Below are 21,618 nucleotides of genomic sequence, written 5' to 3'. Positions count from 1 at the left end.
CGATACCTTCCTCCCAGCTGTTCCCACAGTTTGTTGAGACAGGTTGGGAAAATATCCAACAATACAACAGTTGCCTTGAGGCATGAATAGCATTCACCAAGTCCATCAAGCACCAGAACCTACATTTCTGGTTGGGCCCCTGAAGAACCGCTTCAACATCTCTGGGTCTCCTTGGATCAGGTGAAACACTACTAACTGTTTTTGGTTGCTCAGAATATTTAAAGTTAAATCATAAGGGGAAAAAAACTAAAAATCTTACTCTTGCAACCCACATGGGGCTTCCTTGCTGGTAGAAACTTCTCAAGAGCGGGCTAGACTTGAGTCATTGTACACTGACAGAAAGTTTTTCCCTTTTGATTCAAATTTCACAGTTGTTACATTTTTTAAGAGGAAGTTGAAAATGTTTACTGACATGAACCATACTTTGTGCTTTTTCAAGAACTGAAAACGCTCCATTTCAAGGCTCTCTTTGAAATGTTTTCCTTTTTTCCTGAACACTTTTTAAGGCTGTGTCAAGCTTCCTCATTAAAAGCAAGAGGTGATTTCTTATCAGCTGCCTGGCCTGGTGTGATGTTTGCGTTACGCCGTGATGTTTTGTTTAAGTCCTCAGGGCTGGGGTCAGGGGCTGGCACTGCAGCGGGCAGTCTTCCTGCCTTGTTCATGGCCAGGGGCTGGGAGCTCCTCTTGCCTTTCCCAAAAGAAAGACATTTATTTTAAATGAGTGAGTAACAGGATTGGGTACATATTTAGGCTGCCCTATCCTGAATAATCCAAAGAAATCAACCCGTTCTAATAAGGGGAGAAGTACTCCTCCATCATTAACAGATCCCAGCTCCATTTTCCCTTTCATCCTCACGCGTATCCCCAAAGCATGTCCCCAGCCAGAACCCCCTCATGAAGCCCCACCGGGTTGCAGATCTCCACGGCCCCCTCCAGGGTTATCCTTTCGCTCATGGAGGCCCATTTTTGCAGGGAAATGACCTGAAGCATTTTCTAGCTTCTTTTCCATTCTTCCAGCAAATTATCTCCAGACTCCAGCTGGCAGGGTGGGAGCAGAAAGTCTTCATGAAGTGGCTCAGACAGTGCCTGAGCACGTACAGAAAGAAAGCCTGGAGCCATGTGTGTGAGAAGAGAGGTATGGAAAATGTGAGTGAAAACAGAAAAACCGGGAGAGGAAAGGAAGGAGGCACCCCAAGAAACAGACCAAGCAACATGGACATGATGAAAGTTGTACATGGTGCATCCCACACAGTGCCTGGAGCAGCTTGGGCAGATGTGGGGGGTCGCTCACACTGCCATGGCAAAAGCTGAAATAATATGGGAAATTTGTGAACCTTGCTCCTAGGGATCCTCGGAAGCAACACAAGGTTCATGAGGTGGCTGAGTGCTGCCCTAGCTTCCTGGAGGAGCTCAAACCAGCCCCCAGGTGTTATTTTAACAGTTTCTTGTGTATAAATGTTTATAAAATGCCTGCTTCAAATACCCCTTTAAAATAAAATAAAATAAAATAACCCTCTGAAAAATAACCTACCTCTTATTGCGTCTTTGGCAAAATATTTTCGTAACCTTTCCTATCTTCAACCCTGGGGCTTCTGCTAGCTGAGCAAAGCTCTCTCCTCCCCACTCCCCAGCCTGCCCATGCTCCTCCCACAGGGCAGCAGACCGCTTCCTTGGTGGTTAATAAGGTCACACAAGGCTGTAAGCATGTCAAGATTTGGGGGCAGAAGGAGGTGGAAGGAAGAAAAGAAGCTTTTCAGATTCACAGACCCATCACAACCACTTGGGTTTCATCTGCAGGGGTCAATGGGAGTGAGGAAAAAGTTCAGGGAGCAAAATGATTTGCTGACGTGCAGCATATTTGATTTTCAAGGCTTGGGACCTCAGGCAGGATTGAAGGGCTGCTCTGTGTGTCCTGGGCATGGGAGATCTCTGCTTTCTGTAACTCTGCCCATTATCAGCAAGCCCTGTTGCGAATGGTCTGGATGTCATGTCACCGTGGGGTGACTTCTTACCAGGAACATCTTCCTGGCAAGGGAGAGCAAAACAGTTTGAAACCCCAAACAAGAATAAGATTTGGCACTTGTGCAGTGTCCTATTTTACCTTTTCCCCCCTCTTCTTATCCTTTTATTAGTTGAAAAATAAATATAAGATGAAAAGGATAAAGAAAGGTGAATCTTGTATTTCATATGCTGGAAAGTGACCAAAAGTCACTTGGGTCTGGGCTAGCTACATGGGCATGGTGTGGGGCACCACACCAGCCCCAGAGGCATGCAAACGTCAGCCCTGATCCCCATGGACAAAGCATCCAAAAGCCTCCAACTAAACAATGAAGGTTCCACCCTGAGAGAGCTTTTGGGAGGCTTTAAGGACCCAGAAGCAGGGTTACCTGCATATTACCTGGAGGTGGACAAAGCATCCCTTGGGGATGAGTGAAGGGAGGATCTCTCCAGGGCGGTTACAGACACTGACCAGGGACTTGGCTTGGCAAATGCTTGCTTCTTCCCAAACTTCCCATCCCCCTGGCCCACCCAGGGCAGCAGGGCTACAGCCCATGGCCAGCGAGAAACGACACCTGAAGCTGAATCAGCCCCCAGCTGAAAGTCATCATACTGCTTGGGATAATAGAACTCATTTCATGTCCACAGCGCTTGCCCCTTTTCGTTCCTAAAATTGTCTGGCTAGCGAATCCCAAGGCAGAGCTGTCAGTCTGCCCCCAGCCATCGCTGCTGCGGCACATGAATGGGGACAGGCTCATTTTGAAGTCTTCCTGGGGTAAGTGTGACCTACTTTCATGGCCGCAGCACGGTTCATTATGAATTCCTAATGATCTCATTGTTCCATTAAATGAAGGTTGCCACCTGTCCCGAAGACGTTAGATCAAGCTGGGATTAACATATCTGCTGACCCATTTCTCCCTTTTGTAGGACACAGAGCCATGATCAATAGGTTTCTCGGGGCACCCAGGGCTGAGCGTTGGCAGCAAGCTGGTGCTGGCTGCGATTGGCATGGGGTGTCGGGTGGCCATTTGGGGTTCAGATTCCACCCACATAGACCCCATCAGAAAAAAAAAATGTTCAAACCCTATGAATAATTTATCGTGGCTAAAAATCACGGGGAGGGAATTGCTGAGGTTGCATCCAGGGCAGATGAAATGCTTCTAATTTAAGAGAGGCTATAAGAGACTCGATTAAGGGTCTGAAGGCTGCTTGCAGTTTTGCTCAGGGAAATGATCCTGAGGGCAAAGCTGCAGTAAAAATGCACAGGTTGGCACCCAGCAGCCTTCCTGCGGGTGCAATAGCCTGGCTCAGCACCCAGCTCCACCAGGGCACAGGGTTGGAAGCACAAGCTGTGCAGCACTGGGGGCAAAATGAAGAAAGAAAGAGAGAATAAAGAGAGAGGAATAAATCCCCACGGACAGGCACAGAGAGCGTGTCACAGCCAAATGACCTCAAGTGCACCGCTTTCTTCTCTCGCTTGAGGAAGGCAGGAGTACAGCTGCATTTTTCATAAATAGGAACACCCTAGCTTGATGTTTTTTAAAGCTGTCTAGACAGTACAGCAAGACCTTATTTCATGTCACATAATCACTTTCCCATTTTTCTTTGCAGCACAGGACGTTTTCCAAGATTAGATAGAAGCTGGTGGAGCAGCGTGTTATTAACCTTGGGTGTGCCTCCCTGCTTTAGGCTCTCCTTGTCCGAGCGGGAGGTGCCTTGCTGTCTGATCACGTCTCCCCTTTATTCCTGTCTTCCCCCCTTGAAAGAAGAGCTTCTTCCTTCATTAGATGGCCAAAGCTAGAAAAAAATACGCGTGGAGAGGAGATTTGCCCCTGCAGAAGAGTATCGCAGGGGAAGGACACTGGGCAGAGATGCATCCCTCAAAAATACCTTGCTTGGTGTTCCTTGCACCATTTGCTGCTGTTGAATCCAGGTCCTTTTTTGCGTGCTTTTCAGAGAAGAAGCCCAAACAGCTGCCCTGCCAATGCTGTGACCAGGAAACCTGGCCAGCAGCAATGTTTTTATAAAGTCTCATCCCACGGCAGGACTGCCACGTCCCCACAAGGCTGTTAAAATGATCAGCCCTGCACAGCAGCAGGCAGCACTCTCCCTTTTTCCTTGCTCAGTGTTTTGCTTTAGAGGATGCAGAACCTGACTTTGGGAACAATTTCAGCTCGAGAGTACCTAGTGTTTTTCTTCTCCTTCAAGCAAACTGCTAAAATGATCCAGGAGAAGTGCCTTTCCTTGTACAAATTCTCTGCTGCGTAGCAGAAAGTGAATACATGAGCTGCCTGATATTAATGCTTTACTTCACAATTTACATATCAAGTGCTTTAATGAATTGTTTTCAGTATCATTGTCTCTACCATGAATAAACTTAAAAGTAATGGATTTGTAATTAATTAAAATTTAATTACAATAATTTGTCATTTTATTATTTGCAATTATTACCGTAAAGGCAATAAAAATTGCAGGATGTCACAACTGAATACAAATCCCTAATCAGAAGCAATCAGCTTGCACCGTAACCTTGAACAAGGGTGATTTTATTAATGCACCTCTGCTGGAGCCTGACCTGCTGCCGTGCCCGTGGTGGATACAGCACCTTCAGCCCTGGATGGGGATTGGGGTGATCAGGGGGTCATCATCTTGCAAGCAGAAGTTTCTTTGCTCTGAGGTATGAAGTAAAAAAGGGCAGGGGTTAAACCGTGGCTGTGCTTGCTGCTGCCATCCCTGTGACTATTTCCAGGACTCTCAACATCCCTGTTCACATGTGGTTAATTCTCCCCACTTGAGGGAACAAGATATGCGCTTCCTTGTCCCTGCATCTTGATATCTTGAGGCTCCAATCATTTCCATGACTGCCTGGCATATTTCGTTTGGCTTGGCCCGATATCTTAAAAAAACATGTTTTAGAGCAGTTTTCCACTGGCTAGTCTCAAGACATCTTCAAAAGGCATGAGAACTGCACCCACAACAGCAATTAGACTGCAATTAAGCAAAGACTTTTCCAAGTGAATGCCCTCAAGGGGTTATTTTTGTGATGTGGGATGGGGTCTTCAGGTTGGCTTGTCCCATCCTGCTAAATTTATCCCTTCTCACCATCATATCCCAATATTTTCCACAGCCCAGGCCGTCCACTGGTTTTACTCTTTGAAGTCCATTAATTGGTTTTGAAAGGAGTAAATGCATTTTTAGCTTCGTTTCCGAGGGAAAGCTTATGTTCATTTGCCTGTCCTCCCACAAACCCTCCTGGATGTGTTGGCCAACTTCACGCAAAGCCCACAGAGGGAGGAGAGCTGTCTCGCTGGCACTCTGTACCTACAAGCTAAGTGAAAACCAGGCATTTGGAGAGAGGCAAGAGGAACCCGTTTGATGTCCCCTCATCTCCTGGTGACTCTCACTGGGTTTGAGAACCCCAGATCCATGTGGGAAGGGCTGATCCTGAAACATGGTCAAGGCTGAACCCTACGGAGCCCCGGCAGACCGCCGTGTTTCAAATGCAAAATGTCTCTGCTGCTTCTGGTCAGGAACTTGGCCACCACTTCATAAATCAACACTCCACTATCATGTTTGCTCTGTGAGCAGACAGTTTGCTGTGAAACAATACAGTCCTGGAGGCGTCAGTGCCCTTGGGTTATCTTAGTGGGAGACTGACATCAGAGACTCGCTTTATCCACTAGGACGGCTGCACTGCACTGAAATTCCCTTCCACGACACACCGATAGGTCTAAACAGCCTCTATTTTTAAGCTGTGATACAAGAGCTTTTTCAGAAAGCTTAAGATCCCTGCATCTCAGCGCTGAGGCTTGCAGAAACACACAGCTTCAAGCACGCAGCCATCCACATAGCTTCGCCATGAGCTGAGAGCTAAAGGCGTACGTAAAGCCTCAGCGGCATCAGGGCCTCATTTTAGGTGAACCTTAGAAAACAAAAACACCATAGTCCTGGGGTATTTGCATTTCTTGTAAACACGCTTGCAAAAACACTTAGCAAATGAATGTTAATTGTTCTGCAGAAATCCCACCCTGTTCAAAGAGGAAAAAAAAAAAAAAAAAAGCCCGAGGTGGATGTTGCCAATTTTTCCTTTGACCCCCAAATAAAATGCAGGTGATCTCATCTGACATTGATCAGCAGAGCCTGGGTGGGAAATAAAAAAGAAATTACTTCATCTTAAGTGTCTATTAGTTGATGTTAAGCAATTAAAAAGGCTCGGTTTGATAGTAAAACCCTTGTGACGAGCACACGGATGCCAGGACAAGCTCGGTAGGACTGGAGCTGTCACGGCGGCTGTCAAAACCACCTAGCTGCGACCCTTTAAAGCCATTTAAGTGCCTTCAGTTGGGTTTGGGAGACAATTATGCCGCTAACAAGCATTTACATGAAAAAGGCTGCAGGCCCCTGCTTTTGTTGCTTTTCCAGCTGAAGGCTGGCGGACCCGGGAGCATTTTACACACGCTGCAGCTGCTCGGGTAGCAGGGAGAGATAAAACTTGACAAATTAACGCAGCACACGCCAAACAAAAGAGCGACCTTTGAACTTGTGGTTGCAAGGATCCCAGCCCAAGATTCATTCAGAGCTAAAATCTCCGGCTTTAGCCTTGCCCCCACGACTGCATCTGGCCTCGTCCGGGTGGATAATCCCTCCTGAGCATTGCGCCAGCCTTTTCTTCTGATTTTCACCCCATTCCTTAAGGAAGGGATGGCCACTGTGTGTCTGTCTGTCTGCTCCTTGCTTCCTTCCCATAGGGGTCTTCTCTCAAGGAAGCTCCATGGAGAAAGCCCTCCAAGATGATGATGTTTTTGGTGTTCTCAGTCACTTGTTTTTCCAGGGCTTTCTGTAATATATAAACTAATCCATCATTCAAGCCATAACCCTGGCTCTTGTTGAGGAAGAAATGGACTGGTGGTGGCTTGACAGCTCTACTGCCTTTTTGTCTCCTGATTTAGACTTTCACAAATGATCCTGTTGAAGCTATGTCTTGCAGTGGCACAATGTGAATTGATTTTGGTATAGATTGATGATACCACATTAAAGCCACTTGGCAGGGCTAACATTGGTCTGCTTGTATTCAACGGATATCTTAGAAGAAAAAACATCATCCAGCCTGTGCCTGTACCTGGCCACCGCCTTTCTCCAAGTGCATGCTTCTGTAGATAAGTGCACAGCATCGTGTCGGGGTACCCAGGAAAACAGAAACCTTTCACCTCCCTGGAAACAGCAAGATAAACCCTCTATTTTAGAGCCCCTTCTTTAATTGGTAATTCTCATCAAGTCCGTTAAAATAGGAACAAACAGGAAATGCTTTATATGCCTCTAAAATAGATTCAAAATGCTCACTAGAGTGACACAAAGGTAAACAAAGCATGGAATATGTAAGGCAGTAACAGCAGCTCTCACCACATAGCTCAACATTTATGGTTAAAATAAATAAATAAATAAAATTTTCCTTATTTTACTCTTCTGTCATCCAGCGAGAGCATTGCCAAACCGTGAGGCAGCTCTGGTCTGAAGCTCGATTTAATGCTTGGCTCCCACTGTGAATGTGAAGATGGAAGTGTTTTGGTACTCTGGGGTGGGACCAGGAGTCAGGTGTACTTAATTTTCAAGAAAGGAACCCACATAACAGCATCTCTTTTCGTGCTTTAAAGCAAGTTTCACTGCTGTGATATCTTTGGTTCATTATACCTTTTTCATTCCCTTTCCAGACAGTAAAAGCCAAAAGGAGAAGCTGTAACCACGTAACTCTCTCCTGGCATTTCCTGAGCTGGGATCATGTGGATGGGAAGGATTGCACAGCCCACGTGCAGATGGACCTGACGCAGAGCCGGGAAGGGTCTGGGGAACGTCTGCTCCCCACATCGCAGGGCGTCCCTCTACAGTGAGCACTGCCAGAGCATGGTGGTCACGCTGTGAGGTCTGCACAGGTTCATGCGTTGAGGACTAAATACGGAGAAATTGCATCCAGCCCAGGAAGAAGAGCAGGGGGGGAAACACCAGATATACACTCACCCTGTTTTAATGGTCATCCACATCTGTAGACAACTACTTTGATTGCTCTGAGAGTCAGGACTTGACAATATTGGAGGTCTTTTCCAACCTAATGATCCTATGAGTACATGGCTCTATCTTTAAAACCAACAGCACCCCATGGTGGTCATCCCCACAAGTCCTACCAACATTTCAGGAGCAGCACAGACTGGGGCTGGGAGTTTCCAAGAGGCTTTGCACCCCAGCCTTACATCACCGTAATCCCACAGGGACTTGCTTCTTTCTTTTAGCCCCCCCAGACCAAAACTACATGAGTTTTTCATGTTCTTTCCGCGAAATGTGAAGGCCTGTGCAGATTCCCTCTGCCACGCTGGGGACGTGATGACTGACGAATCGAGATGTCTCTTGTCAAGAGCACCACAGGAGGCACTGAAAGTATCTGTCTTCTGGAAGAAGGTTAATTACAGAAGCTCAGCATGCACATAGGGGTCCCACCAGTCAGCACAAGATAAGCAGCCTTGGGAGGATAAATTATTACAGGCGATAAGGCAGAAGTTATCCTCAAACAGCTCTGTACATGTGTTCCCGAGATTGACTCCAGAGACGCTTGTCATCAGATGTCAAACAAGAAGCTACAAAAATCACAGAGAAATAATTTCCTGTATTTTTTTTTTTCTTGTCAGCAAATGACATTTTCTCCCTTGTTTGGATTAACTGAATGATTTCAGACCCTAAAAAGACACAGCTACAAGAGGGGAAGCAAGTCCAATACCTGCTCATGGGTGGCTGCCCAACCCAGCCACCCCATCGTGTCTGCAGCTATGGGGGCTGGCTTTAGCTCTAGGAATGAGATGAATTACAGACACCCACCGCTATGGTTTTTGTTGTGACTATCTCTTCTACAAGCCATGTATAAACAGGAAACCACGCCACATGGCAGGGAGCGGACTAAATACTGGCAAATACTGATAGAAATCAGGTCATATTGACATCCTTTGTTTATCCATTGCTTTGTTAACACTGTTTATCCTTTGTAGCTTAGATAATGTCTTGGCCAGATATTTTTTGGGAAAAAAAAAAAAAAAGAAAAAAAAATCACATCGCCATCCATCTACTACTCTCTTGTCCTCCACAATCTGTGGCACTGCAAATGCTCATTGCCAAATATCACCAGCCGTGTTGGACCCAGAGGAGAGGAGGCTCCTGCTCTGCAGGTCCAAGCTGATTTACACCACTCTTCCATGAAGGTTTCTGTCTGATTCCCAGGAGCTTGCTGCCATGTCTTGCTCTGGGGGGATTTCTCTCCTACAAACGTGCCAAATGCACTTCAGGTGAGCAGCCTGCTGCAATGCAGGACAAACCCACAGCCTAACAGTGCATTGCACAGCAAAGAGCAGCCTACATTTGGCTCTTTATCCCTACCTGGTAGTTTATTCCAGGCCTGGATTCATCGTGCTGGAATGAGGAGTTTACGTGCATTGTAAATTTCTTTCAATGCTATTAACACGCCAACATCTGCACTATTGCAAACATGATTTATTTGCAATGTTTTGTGTTTTACAGCAGCAGCTCATCTGTTCCTAACGCTACCCTTCCCGGTCCAGATAGGCCGGAAATATCAAGGTAGCGTTCCCACCGTCGGCTCTGGGACATCAAAAATAAATGACACGAAAAGACCCTTAAATTCCTGCGTTCATTTTTCAGGGATTTCTTTACCCAGCTGAGTCCACAGCAGGTCACAAGCTTCTGCTGGCTGCTGCCTCTTTCACATACCTTCCGCCTTAGTTTTCTGGTGTAACCCCTTACTATTCCACCCCTATCGACAGGGCTGTGGCAGTTTTTACCAGCTAACGAGCTGCTCCTCCACTCCCAGATTTCTTCTGTATTGCATTAGGGCTTTTGCAATCGAATCCAATTCATTTTTAAGCACTGCCTCTATCAAGGGAGCTCTTTATTAAGCTCACAGCATGTGGTGTTTAACCTTTACAGCGGGTTACCCGCGTACTGGATTCCTCCCTGCAGGTCAGACCCTCTTCTCTGCCTTCACCATGGATGGATAACATGTCCCAAGTGGACAACGTGTCCCTTTACAGGACAAGGTGTCCCCCTGCAGAAGCACAACGTGTTTCATGCTGGTACCTAATGCCACCCACTGCACGAGGAGGACAGACATCTCATTACTGATCGGGGTCACAGAACCCGGCCCCAAAACAGAGATTTTGGGACTAAGATACTCAATGCCTCATCCCCTCCATGGTTTCAGCAGTGCTTCACCCCGCCCTGGGCCACACACCGCCATCCCCTTTGCTCGAGTTGTGTTTCCCATTCACACAGGAAAAAAAACCTTGTTATAACTCCGAGCTGACGCTGTTTGGGGCAGGGTCTCTTCAGTTCTCATGGACAACCACACGCAGTTAAAAATATTGCAGCTGCTCCGAGCGGCCAGATGTTACCCCTGCAAATTTCCTCGGCCCTGTGCTCCTTCGGTAAGGCAAAATCCCTGGCTTGGGACGCAGCCTTAAAAGGGTTTGCTGAAGATATAGGGTGGGCTTTGCTGCATGCTCTTTCCAGCAGGAGTAGCTCTGCAGATGCTGGGATATTCCCAGCGTGAGCTGGGGAGCGGAGCCATCACCCCGAGCAGCCCGAGGGGTTAGGAAGGGCCGTGCCACCACGTGGGGCAGGATTTTGTCCTGTCCTTAATTTGCCTGTGGGATCTGAATGGAATTTTTTCCTACTTCTCTGCCAGGCAGGAAAAAAAATTTCTCTTTGTTGTTGTTTATACTGGACAGGATTAAAGCTTTCAGTATTTGTTATATTTAGAAGCCTTTCGGACTCTGATGATTCAAAGAAGCATTACACACGGCTTTTACTCTGTTTGCCCTTCGCTCCGTTCCCTCGCTTTTATTGTTCTTCCAGTTTACTCATCTTCCATGCCCAGCATCCTTGAACCTGCCTCATTTTTCCCAGAACAGGAGCTCTCAGAGCCCATGAAGCTGGGCCAGCCTTGACTTTCCCAAAGGACCGAGGCGTTTTTGTTTCTTTTTACCCTTTGATTTTCCTGGGGATGCTGGGGGAAGGAGGGACATGGCTCAGACCTGCAGGGAACTGCTCACAAGCAAAGACAAGGCCACAATATGTTCTCATAAACCTTTCCCAAAGATGAGCAAGTGGATGATTGCTTTATAGACAACTTGCAATGGAGCAGAGGGGAGGGAAATTTAGAGAAGTTTACACCCAGTGCCCATTTAAATTATTCTAAAAATCAAACCCACGAAATCATTAAGTCAAACTCAGTAAATTATTCACTTCCACGTGGCCAAAAACCTTATTTATTTTTTTTTTGAATGCCACATCCACCACCGTTTTGCAGAGCAAACACATGTTTTGCTGCAGCCTCCCCTTACCCTAGCACGCGAAGCAGGATGGAGCTGGTGATATCCGATCTCTAATGGAAAAAAGCTGCTCACTTGGAGCTGCTCTGATTTATTCGGTAATAATCTCCCCTACGGGGAGTCTTTGACCTCCCCACAGAGGCTCCATTAAAACGGAGCCTGGTAGCTGGGGAGGGACAGGTAGTTAGTTTTAGATGGCTTTGCTGCGGAGAGGGGCAACAGGTACCAACTGTGCACTGTCAAGGGCCATTTCTGCACATTGTCTTCACGTTAAACACAAAGGCAGCCATCAGGGCAGAAACTTATTAGCTTTTTGAGCGAGGTCTGGTCCAGACCCCGTCATTTGCTTTAACTCAAACCCCGTGCGCTGATGCTGGTGCGTGTGTTTAATTTGAAGTGTGCAGACTCTCCCCTTGCTCAACGCTGAGCTTGCACAGAGCTGCTTGGAGGAGCAGTATGTAAAAAGCACTTCGACTCCAGCTAAGCCTGACCTATACTTTTTGGCCACGGGAAACCGAGGAGCAGATGTTTGGTGCTGGGATTTTCCTCCCAAAATATCTCTGCCTAATGCACATTTTATGGACTTGCTATTGCCATGTACAGCACAGAGGGGCCTGTGCTGTCACACGGAGGGAGGTAAAGAAGGCATTTGACAACTTTCCTCCCCTTTTTGACTCAAGTTTTGTTTTTGTAAGTGATGGGCAACTTTTCAAATTCATTCAAACTCATTGCCTTGGAAGCCCTTGTTATCTGTTACGCGTAGAGCAGTGTTATTGCAGCCTGGATAGCTGAGCCTTTGCAGAGCGAGGTCCGTCTTCCCTTAGCCCAAAGGATGTCACTGGGTAAAATAACCAGATGAGCTTTTGAGTGGAAAAGTCCTCCTGCGGGCCCTCTGTCTGAGGCAGGACTGCTCGCCCAAAGATCACCAGAGAGCATTTGCTGTTTTCTTTGCGCTGCGTGCAGCCATTAAGGGATTTCAGACTGGATGAGGCAAGATTGCTGCTAGCAGTTGGGTGGCACTTCTGACACATCAGCACACTAAAAGGAGTCTACAGCAAACTTTTAAGACCTCCCCACTCGCTGCAGCCCTGATTTAATTCATGTGTGCAAAAGCCCACCTGTAAGCAGGCATGAAACACGAGGGGGCATGGCTGGTTTTGTTCCTTTTTGATCTGGAAGGGAAATCTATCTGCACGCACTAAGAGCTACAGCATGAAGCCAAAACGCTCAATTAAAAGACAAATGATGTGCATGAAATCTCTTAGGTGACCAAATATTTACTGCACCAATGAAACTCCAAAATAAGTTCCCACTCCGAAATACTTGAAGTTACTAGACTTTTCCCCCATTTTTCTCTATATGGCCAAAAAGTTTCCTCTGGGAAGACCTCTCAGGGCTGCAGCTGTGTTCCCCTCCCACCAAACTGCTGGGAGCATCCTCTGGACATGGCCCAGGGGGCACCAAGGGGCTGCACGTTCAATTTGGGCAAAATGCCACGCTCCCCTGCGTGCTGTGCCAGGCACGGCTCGTGGGCAGGACAACATGTCTCCACTCTGAACCCACCCCACAAGGAAAGGGTGATCTCAGTCCTGGCTGGGCTTTTATTTTTCTCTTATATATATATATAAGTAATGTAAATAAATCAGGGCTAAGTAGCTCAGGGTTGGACAAAGCCTCACTGCACCACTCCATCGGGGCTTTGCTGGAGTGGTGCTTGGCCACCCTGCTCCCATATGCAGGGGGTTTCTCCCAGGTGTTTCTCCCATTTTTAGGACCTTGAATCCCTCCTGGACTGGGCAGACTGTCTACAATTACATTTTTGCATGGCATGGAAGCAGTTTCCATGCAAGCCCTGGGGAGCACATGTACCAGTAGCGTTGGGGAACCAGAGCTGTGACATCCCCTGTCCTCTCCTGCCCACGAGCTGCTTATTTTGGTGTCTGGGCTCTAGAGAGGGCTGATGTGACGAGGTTTGCATGACATATTATCCATACAGATCTGAGCCAGGCAACTCCATGCCGGGAGACCCAGGGTCTCCACCGAAGTGCCCCCAGGAGCGATGCAGGATGGCAGGCAGATGAGTTACTGCCTGCCAGCTGAGAAAATTTAAAAAAAAAAAAAACACGCTTGCATGTGTGCCCTTCGCTGCTGCCCTCGCCAGCAAATTCAGCCCCAGGAAAGCTTTTTGTCAGTGTGCAGTAGGAACCAGGGGGGATGCAAGCACAGGCAGCTGCTGGCACTCACCGGGGCTCCATTCCCACTAACCATGTTTGAGCCTCGATGCTCAAAGGCAAGAAAGATCGGGGCTGTTTGTTTTTCCCGGCTGCTCCCGTCGGACAGCTGGCCATTCCCAGCACTGGCTCCTGGCTCATTCCCCATCAATGGCCTTGGGCCAGTGCCTCCGGCAGGCTGCAGGCTCCCTGTCCTGCTCTGGGGCTCCTGGGCTGCTCAGATTGGGCCGCACCGATTCATCACCACCCTTCCAGACCCCAAACCCATTGCAAAAGCTCCCAGACAGCCGCGACCTGGTTTTACCCTTCCCACCCCAAATGCCCAGATCCCAAAAAAATGAAATACCCCCGGGGCTGGAGCAGCTATGCCAGGAATGCTCCAGAGGGCTGCCAGCCAAAAACATGAACTCCTCCGGCAACGCACTGGATAGTTTGAGTGTTTTCCTCCTTCCACTAGGATTTATTTATTTGTGCTGGTTTTGCTTTGATTCTAAGCCTTGGTAGTCCTCGTGCCTTCTTTGCCTTTCCCGTATGCATGCAATGGACCCAATTTCCCAGTGATCAAAGTGAGAATAAAACAGAGAGACTGGGAGATTTATAGCTCGGGAGATGCAAAGTGCAGAGGGCAGGAAAGCCCAGCCTTCCTCTCCTCCTTGGTGTGACTGTAGGGGAGCTCACAGCCAAAGCCTTCAGACTGGATCCTTGGGATCCTGCAGGCGGCCCAAAGAGGTGGGCAGTAACAGCCTGATGTCCCCCTGTCCCAGTAGAAAATGTGTCCTGCCAGAGAGCAGCGCAGCCCAGGAACCCCAGGGAAAGGTGTCCTGTTGGGTTCTCCCCAACACCTCCCCAAAATGCTGCGTTTCGAAGCAATTCCTCCTGCCAGCATCTCCCTTTATAAAAAAGCAGGCTCTAGTGCCATTTAACAATCCCCTCCCATTTCTTGACATTAGCCTAAACCATGCTGCCAAATTAAGCGAGCCGCAGCCCAGAATAAATTATTTCTCATCTTTTTCTCCTCTCCCTCTCCAGCCCCCACCACTGCCATCCCTCAAAGGGACGGAGCACAAATAATTCAGCCTCTGCCACGTGGGCTGGTTTTAATCAAAGGATTTGCCGGGCTGCTACTGTGTGGGACACCTCATTAACAACTTTGCACCTTTAGGAGGGAAAAAAAATTGCCATTCCCCTTGTCAGCATCGCTTCGCTTAGTGCCAGGACATGACATTGGGTCCAGGTGTCCGGTCTGGTGTTTTGTGCCCTCCTGGGACAAGTTGTATTTCAGTGGGGAAAACAAAACAACACAACAACAACAACAGGGCATGGCTGTGATGAAAGGGCTTCGAGGAGCTGCCCATCAGAGATCAGAGCCTAATGAAATTTGTCTTTGTGTGTGTGTGTGTGTGTCTGCTCCTCTTTTTTTTTTGGGGGGGGGGGGTCTTTGTGGAAAGCTGAGCTTATTAAAATTCAGGGAGAACCCCACACAAAGGACACTTCTTAGGGTCCAAAGGCACACTTATTACCGCCGGGGTTTTGATTCAGATTGTACAGAGCATGCCAGTTTCAGGAGATTTTTGGTATTGTTTGGGGAGAAGAAAGCAAGCCTCACTGATCATTTTCTTTCCCCGTTTAATCACAGCTGCTGAAGTAAGCAGGTGCTGCGAGTCAGAGCCCTCAGAAAAGGGGGGAAGGGGAAAAGCTCATCTGCATGATGGACTTTTACTATTTCAGCTCATTAAACTGCAGCCCAGCGGTGTTATGCTCCCGGTTTCCTCTGTGACAATGGCAAGGAACCGCTGGGGAGGCATCGCATGGGCACGCAGGCAGGAGGCAGAGCCTGCCTGGACTGCAACAGGTTGGCATCCATCAGCCAATGGTCTTAAACAAGCATCTATTTTCCTGTGCATCTCTAACAAACTGAGAAATGATATGTGGAAAAAAAAAAAAAGAAAAAAGAAAAAAAAAAAAGGTTGTAACAGAAAGAAGGGCTGTATTAGCAGCATGGAGTGTAAATCTGGCTTCTTCCATTAATTCTCTTATATTTGGGAGAGCAAACCCAGGGGTGGCTTTTATGTAGGGCTGGGCAGATGAGCCTCTGCCAAGTCCTCTCTTTCAGGAGGGGACTGACTTGTAAATATAACACATCTTGTGACCCTCCTCTCAAAAAGTAAAGCCCACAGCCACGTTCTGGTTCAGAAAACTGCCCCAGGCCCTTGCTGACAAGTGTTTCTGGTCATGTCTGCAGCTTATCTGAGTGTTTGCTATATGCAGCTGAGCCCTCAGGGGTGTTTACTCATGAAGAGCAGCAGCAGGAGTTTCTACTAACCAGATCTTGACACTGACAAGAGAGCTGGGTCCACCCGGCTTTTTTTTTTTTTTTTCTTTTTTCTGCACTGTTTGCATGTTTCCACCTGCTAAGCTACAAAAGCTATGAGAAAACCTCTTGTGTTTTCTTATGAGATTTTTCTTCTGGGAAATCAGAGAATCACAGAATTTCTAGGTTGGAAGAGACCTCAAGATCATTGAGTCCAACCTCTGACCTAACACCAACAAGTCCTCCACTAAACCATCTCGCTAAGTTCAACATCTAAACATCTTGTAAAGACCTCCAGGGATGGTGACTCCACCACTTCCCTGGGCAGCCCATCCCAATGCCTCACAACCCTCTCAGTAAAGAAGTTCTTCCTAACATCCAACCTGAAACACCCCTGGCGCAACTTTAGCCCATTCCCCCTCATCCTGTCACCAGGCATGTGGGAGAATAGACCAACTAATTAATTAATTAAGAATTAAATAATTAACTAATTAATTAAGAATTAACCAAGAATTAACTAATCACCAGTATGAGTAAGGGGCTCGTAACTCAGCCTGTAGCTGTTGTGGGAAACCTTTGTGGGCTAAACCGAAAGCTGTTGAGAAATGTTGATGTTTAAATGGCAGACGCGATTGCTCGAGAATACAGGGAACAAGAAATTCTGTTTCCAACATTTCCTGGCATATGACAATTGTGATAAGGGGATTACTCTAAACAAAATTCTCCGTCTCAGGTATGTTCATCACTTTAATTAGACCAAGCGTAGATGGAAATTTACAGTCTGCTTCACCTTCTATTTAAATCTCTCTGATATGTTCCCTTTGCACACCTGTTTGAAATAAAGTTTGAGTGGAAATGTGGGAACCACTCCCATGTAGCCTCAGCCGAGAGAAGAGCATACAGAGAGTAAGCATCAAGGGCACAAACAGGAGAGCTGATGGAAAAGCATCACGACCACTGCTGTTGAATAATCCACATTGACCAAATTACTAATGGACAAGCAACGCCCAGATTAATTCAGGTTATTAAGTCAAATAAGGTGGGACTGTGTATCAGGAGAACATCACACTTAGCTGAGCAGCTGTGCGCAACCTGACATCCACTGATCTCATAAATAAGTTATACTTATTTATATGTTTTACTCACCAGGGAGGATTTGCACATGTATCTACGTAATTTCCAAACTGCAGCTTGGGGCTGCCAGAGCTCGTGGAGTGCAGAAGTCCTTGCAGGGATCAGGATGAGGGTCAAGTCCTCCCAAGATTTCTTTTTGATCTCCATCAATGATATTATTTGTTCTTTTCTTGAGATCTGTGCAAAGAGAAGGTAAAAATAAAATATGACAGGTAAATGGTACAAGAAGTATAAATATATTAATTATATATTATAATATTATTTTATTAATACTTATTTATTATATTATTTTAAAATATTATAATAATATATTAATATTATAATATAAAGGCTAGAAATGGTCTGAGAGATTCCACAAGGCTGGAAACATGTCATTGCACGCATATATTGACTTATATGTAAGACAGCAGTTCTTTTAGTCCCAGGAAAACAGAGAGAAGCCCTTCTGTGTGGCCATGTCCCCCTCCCCACAAAGCGTTTGACAGATTTAAGTGGGTGAGCTGACACAGCAGATCTCGAGGCTGTGGAGCCCGAGACTTTTCTATGAAATATTTGATGGCTGCGTAGAAACACAGTGAGTAATGGCAAAAAAATTCATGGGAAGTGTGCTACAGAACATCACAGGCCTTGTTCTGCAGGGCCCCGGAGAAAATCACAGCGCCTGCTCGGCGGTGCCACCCTCAGCAGACGAACATTAAGATGTAATAAATTTGCAAACCATTTCCCCCTCCAGCCCCCTTATTTCTGCAGCCCAAACTCTGCCAGCCTCCTCACCGGCTGCTGAAGGAGCCCACATGAGGCAGGAGCTGGAAGGAGCGGATGAGACCTCCCCACTCCCTTTATGGTAACAACACGGGCAGGAGGGCACAAAGCCCCCAGGGGCTAAAGGGGCTCCAGGTGAGGCCCCAGGTGGATGGAATTGCACAAACACCTACAAAGACATGTTTCCTAGAAGCTTGCATGCAGGGAACACATTGCTGGAGCCACAGCAAAGCCCAAAAACATCTTAGAGGATACCCCTATCCCAAAGCACTTGAGAGATTGGGAATTATGCTGAAGGGTCATTAAAAGGTTGGCGTTTTTAAAGTGGTGTATGATGTGCATCGGGTTCATCTGCTTGTTGAAGGTCGCCTTTTACTGTTGTTCAGTACAGCAAACGCAGAGCCTTGTTGGCAGGGTATCACAGGGCTCTGGACGAAGCTGTTGGGGTGGTAATGCCCAAATTAGTCAATTTAATATGGATAGATGGGGGGGAATCTATACCTGCATATATAAACCTATGTAACTCATCGGCACGCCACAGCTGATTTTAAGATTTTTATGCATATTCACTGAAAGGATGGGTATTTATGGCTGGAGCTCAGTCTTCCCAGCTAGGGATTTCTCTGAGGGGTTTCAAGAGGACATGGCACACAGTTCTTAGAGCACACCATGCTTTGTGGGTTTGCTGATCACTGCTGTGGGGTGACACCACCTTCTCCTTGAGGCTGCCAGTCGGTGGCTGTAGGAATCCGGACCAAGTGGGCCATGGCTGTTTGGTGCCCCTGACCTGATGCACTTCTGGGTGGTTTTGAGGCCCCAAACTTGCTCCCAGCTGTGGCCGCCCACGTTATCTGGCCCTGCAGCCCACCAGATGGTGCTCTCGGTATTAACTATCTGCTCCTTTCACTTCTGCAGAGAAACTCCAGCACAGGTGGGGTGTGGAGTCAGGCCATGAAGCACAACTGTTTTTTGTGTTTTCCTAGAGCACCAGCCAGGTGACACTACATTGTCCCAGACATAACACGGTCCAAAAACCTAAAACAGAAACACGTTTTCGAAGTTTATGAGAGTGGTGGTGGGCTATGGGTGCTGGCATGCACCTTCAAGGCTAAACACATGTGGCCCTTTGGCTGCACCACGGCCTTGAGCTAAAGCACTGGGGATGGGGTGGGCAGAACAAAGGTGGTGGTGTGTATGTGTGTGTGTCCCAACACCCAGGACACTGTACCACACATCAACAGACCCTCGGGCTCTTTGGAAACCCCCTGGTGGTTTGGAAACCCTCTGGAGGCCTCTGTTCCTTGGAGGCCTCCTCCGTGGGACTGGCCGCTGAGCTTTTCTGGAGTGATACCACAGGGCTGAAGGAGCTGGATGGGACACTGGGGGACCTCGGTGCTTCTGCTTGGTGAAGATACCAAACCTTTCCTATCTGAGAGTAAATTTGTAACAGGGAGAGGATGTGCAGGGCCATCGAGGGATCTCCACCACCGGAGGTGATTAGCTTGCACAGACATCCAACCAGTCATGAGTTTGGAGGCTGGAATAATGAACTGGGGTCCCTTTCAGCCTTAGTTTCTCCCTGATTTTTGACAAGAGGAATGCTTACACTTCCCATGCCCTGTGTGATCTGTGATGGTCATATTTATATCAAGTCCAGAGAGCTGGATTAATGTCATAGGGCTGATCCTGAGGCTGTTTCTTTGGCCCTACAGGATGGACAGGCAACTGCTTTCATTCTGTGTTTCCAGTTTTGCAAAGCTCTCTTTAATTTATCCCTTGTAAAACCTGGGGCAAAGGGGAACATTTAATGTGCAGCTAAATAAAAAACAGAAAGTGCACCACACTGGCCGTCTTCCTAAAAAATAAGTACACTTACTGCAGTCAACCATGGGACACCAGCAGCAAAATAAAACCTCAAGCACAGAAGCCACTAGGCAAACTGGCAGCTAACTCCGTGGCTTTTGTTTCTTTTTTGCCAGTAATGTATTTTTATCGCGGAGAAGCAGGAAAAGGGAGAGCATTAAAGGCTGCCTGTGCTGGTACGCGGGAGCACTCCAGCCATTTACGCCCGTAATGAGTTCTGCTGCCTCTGAGCAGAGCACAGGTAATAGCAGGTCATAAAGAGGGTTTACCACCCGAATTGCCAGTCTCTGAAGGTTACTAAAAACCCATTCAAATGAGCACGGTCAAATCAGCCTGGCTGGTTTGAATTCACCTCTTTCTTAATAGTTTAGTGGAAACCTCAGTTTTTCCAGGCATTGGAAGGGAGTGGAGCAAATGGAGCAAGCCCAGTGTACAGCTGGTGTAAGCAGGAGGGGAGTCTGGCCAAAAGCTCTTGAATTTGTCTGAAATCTAATGCTACTATTTGTTTGCTTTGTCTGGAGCCATCCCATCAGCTCATTGACTGGCTGTAAAAGATCCCTGCTTTATAAAAACGGTATATAAAGCACATCCATGTTGGGAAGGGCCAATGCAGCCTTGGGGCTGGAAAACCCTGGGGGCTTTCCCTCATGGAAAGCCACCACTGTGGCCCTACTCCTGTCCACCTCCTGAAGACACCCCGTGGAAATGGCAAGTCTGTGAGGAGCCTTTGGGGACAAGCAGACATCTCTCCCTTGCCCCCTGCTGCAGGGCATTGCCCAGGAGAGCTGCAGGCTCACTATTCCTAAATGGCTCAATGATTATCTCTGGTGAAAAACAAACCTCTCATTTTTTTCTTTAAGGACACGTCAGAAAGCTTGCTTACAGCAGTGGTGCTGAAGGTGTGCTCTATAGCCTTTCTTAAAAAGAAATTTCAATTATATTATTATAATATTATATATATGTTATTGTTTTCCACCTGAAAAGGCCGTGAGAAGGTGGGCAATGCTCTATAAAAATAATAAATAAATAATAATATATTTTTTAAAGGCTCTAACACTTCTGTTGTGCTTTCAGTGCTGTGTTTCACAGTGGGACATGGAGAACATCACTTCTCAACCCAACCTCCCCTGTCCCAAGCTGGCACCCCTGTCCCTAGGAGAAGCACCTTTTTCAATCTCTTCACCAAAAAAAAAGCACCAAAAACGTGCTTTTTCTGCCTGACCTGAGCCAGGATTTCTCCTTTTTGGCTCTTGGCTTCCATCCACCCTGACCTTGAGCCATCCAAAGAGCACATCTCTGTTTTGCCTTAAAATCTGGCCCCAGGAATGGAGTGGCTAAGCGCCAGGGATGCAGTCACTCAGGTGTGACATGCACAAAGCTCCTTGAAGAGAAGCTAATGATTTTAAGAAAGAAAAAGTCGGCTTGGGGTGGCCTATCTTCAGTCTGGCATATTACTAGGGACACATGACAGTGCCTGGGGACCTGGACCACCTCTGCAGCATCCGCTCGTGCTCTTGGTGTAAGGTATGCTCTTCTGTATATTTTATGCAAGAACCATTTCACCTTTTGGAGAGCGAAAATCCATCTTGTGCACATGCCTTTTCATTTACAGCCAAAAAGAAAGAGTCAAAAAAGCTGCATTTCTATTGTTCATCTCGCCCTTTGATTTCTCTCCATTTTCCTTGCCTTTGTGTGTGTGGGAATGTGCATTTTGTGGGAACGCATAATGCGTTTTAATGTTTTCTGCAGTTGTTTAGTGGGTCCCCTTCTGAAACCTTATGGACCACCATGGGCTGAGAAACTGGGGTGGAAGATCCAGAGAGACAGTCTCGTGCAAATCCAGTGTCGTCCCTTTGAAGTCCTTGGGGCTTCCACGGCAGCCAGAAGTAATTAGTGAGAGAAAGGGATTGTGAGAGCTGTGCTGGCTCGCAGTCAG

The 21,618-nt window shown here is 47.2% G+C and overlaps 1 long non-coding RNA gene across 6 annotated transcripts in view; it reads right to left on the bottom strand.

The window, feature by feature from the left end:
• Positions 1–21,618, bottom strand: part of LOC113844147 (uncharacterized) — a 49,271-nt gene that overhangs the window by 8,211 nt on the left and 19,442 nt on the right. For 3 of the 6 annotated variants that reach the window (XR_011810761.1, XR_011810758.1, XR_011810759.1), the window contains exon 2: positions 17,070–17,234. This is a non-coding gene — a long non-coding RNA (uncharacterized lncRNA). Of the gene's footprint in view, positions 1–1,531; positions 1,644–2,398; positions 3,212–17,069; positions 17,235–17,831; positions 18,146–21,618 lie in introns of those variants that run through there. The other 3 variants (XR_011810760.1, XR_011810763.1, XR_011810762.1) reach the window with 3 other exon arrangements.

Source organism: Anas platyrhynchos, chromosome 7 (assembly GCF_047663525.1).
Source record: "Anas platyrhynchos isolate ZD024472 breed Pekin duck chromosome 7, IASCAAS_PekinDuck_T2T, whole genome shotgun sequence".
Classification (NCBI taxonomy): domain Eukaryota; kingdom Metazoa; phylum Chordata; class Aves; order Anseriformes; family Anatidae; genus Anas; species Anas platyrhynchos.
This window is presented reverse-complemented; position numbering and strand designations above follow the sequence as displayed.